Raw genomic sequence first — 2,500 nt, forward strand, 5'->3', positions numbered from 1 at the left:
GCCTCCGCCGCGGGGGGTCCTCGACCCACCGGCGGACAGGCACGAGGATTGGGAGAGGGGGGCTGGCCGTCGGGGTCCGCCGCGGCTCTGGCACTAACCCGGCGACGCTGAGGTCACGTGGGTGGTCGTCGGCCTGGCCGTGTCGGCGTCGCCCTCCAGCGTAGTCCCTCTTCCCGCTCGCGCCCGTAACCTCAAAGGGATGCCCGAGCGGCTTTTCTTCCCAGGGCTGCTCCCCGCCCAGGGCGGGAGCGCAGGGGGATCCCAGGTCGGCCTTTCACCGTACTCCCTACCTCTTGGCCCTCGTTCCTTCTCCCGTTCTCCATCTAACCCCTTGGCTCTGGGGTTTCCGCTCTCCCTCTCTCGCTCTCTCTCCTGCTCCCTGGCCGAGCCGCCTGGGAGGACGAGGGTCGAGGGGGAAGGCAACGGTCGGGCTGGGGCACACCGCACGGTGAGAACCCCCTTCGCCTGCCTCCACACCTCTGTCGTCCTCCCCACTGACGTAGGGGCTCGGGAAAAGACTGGAAATCGCGAAGCTCGGCAGTGGCGCGGAGAGGCCACCCACCGCCGCCGCTGTCGCCACCGCCGCGGAGGCCGCCCTTTCGGACACGAGGGGCAGCGCGAGCCTCCGCTGGCCGGGTACGCATCTGGAAGAAAAGGGCCGCCCTCGGAGAAGATCGCTGTGCTTCCCCGCACAGGGAGCGATTCGGACGACGGGCCCCCACGCCTGGCTGGGTGGGCGCCCCGCCGTTCGCCCGTACGGGTCGTCGGACCACTGCCTTCGCTCGGTTCGGGTCAAACTCCCCACGGCTCGGCCACCTCCGCAGACGGGAGGCGAGGCCGGCATGCGCGCCCAAAGATAGGTGTCGGAAGCCCGGGGGTAGAGGAGGAAGGGGACCGCTCACCTTAAGCCAGCGCGGGCTCCAAAGCCCGGGCCGAGCGAGCGGCGCCACCTCCCCACCCGGGAGCGCTGCGCCAGATCGATCGGAGGAAGAGCAGGGGTGCATGTAGGGACTTGCCCAAGTACGGAGGCTGCAAACCCCTGTCGTCGGGAGATACGTGCCCACGAGTCCTGGAAGCGCGACTCGGGTACAGGCGCCCTTGCGGGGGGGTACTGGATGTGGAACAGCACTGGGGTCGAAGCCACAAAAGCATCCGCCCTCATGGAGCCTCTCCTCGGCCTAAAAATCCAGATTTTAGCCTTGACGGCGCCCCCATGTGGAGAACCAGGGCCCGCGGGGGGGTCTGGCCAGGCTCACTTCAACCCAGGAACACCTCTCTGACTTGGGATAGGCGACCGGCAAAAGTCCCCCCACGCAGCTGCGGAAGCCTGGGTTCAGCCAAGGTGCAGACCTCCAGCCGAACAGGGACTCATAGCCAAAACGCATACCCAGGCCTACGGAGGTGAAAACCAGCTTAAATGAGTCGAAATGTGTCGGGGCTGAGAGGTACCTCTCTCTCATATATTCTGCCGGTGGTGTGCAAAACTGGGTCTTTGCATGGAGTGTCACCCTATACCCACTTTAGGGACGCATGCAAAAAAGTGCCCGATCGCCTGGAACTGTCAGGCGGATTCGGCTCCCTGGAATTTCCTCATTCTGGTTCTTTTTCACTTTTTGTCTCTTTTGCGACATCTAGTGGGCAGGCTGCATTACTGCAACCGGGGACACCTCAAAACGCTTGGAACTGGGGAGCGGGCTCAATTTACAAACGTTTTGCGGGTCCTGGAAGTCAAAATTGTGACTTCTGAAAACGACTAAGTATCAAGGACTCATCGCGCGAATCGCTCTGGAACTGAAATCGGATGCGCGCACTGACACGCTCCCCTCTCTGGAAGTCTGACAAAAGTTGAAAAATTTTCTAAGTCCCCAAAAATTTTTTTTTTCAACTTTTTTTCAATTTTCCCCCTGTGGGATATATATTTTACCCACACTTTTGGAGCCCTCCTGGGATGCCCTCTAACATACTAGAACCTCATTTTGTGGAAGTTTTCACAAAATTGTGAAATTTTCCAAAAAGTCAGAAATTTTGCAAAAACGACTAAGTATCAAGGACTCATCGCGCGAATCGCTCTGGAACTGAAATCGGATGCGCGCACTGACACGCTCCCCTGTCTGGAAGTCTGACAAAAGTTGAAAAATTTTCTAAGTCCCCAAAAATTTTTTTTTTCAACTTTTTTTCAATTTTCCCCCTGTGGGATATATATTTTACCCACACTTTTGGAGCCCTCCTGGGATGCCCTCTAACATACTAGAACCTCATTTTGTGGAAGTTTTCACAAAATTGTGAAATTTTCAAAAAAGTCAGAAATTTTGCAAAAACGACTAAGTATCAAGGACTCATCGCGCGAATCGCTCTGGAACTGAAATCGGATGCGCGCACTGACATGCTCCCCTCTCTGGAAGTCTGACACATGTGTGAAAATTTTCTAAGTCCCCAAAAATTTTTTTTTTCAACTTTTTTTCAATTTTCCCCCTGTGGGATATATATTTTACCCACACTT

The sequence above is a fragment of the Phyllobates terribilis genome, unplaced genomic scaffold, assembly GCF_046119375.1.
Source record: "Phyllobates terribilis strain yellow unplaced genomic scaffold, ASM4611937v1 Scaffold_5928__1_contigs__length_48183, whole genome shotgun sequence".
NCBI classification, from domain to species: Eukaryota; Metazoa; Chordata; class Amphibia; order Anura; family Dendrobatidae; genus Phyllobates; species Phyllobates terribilis.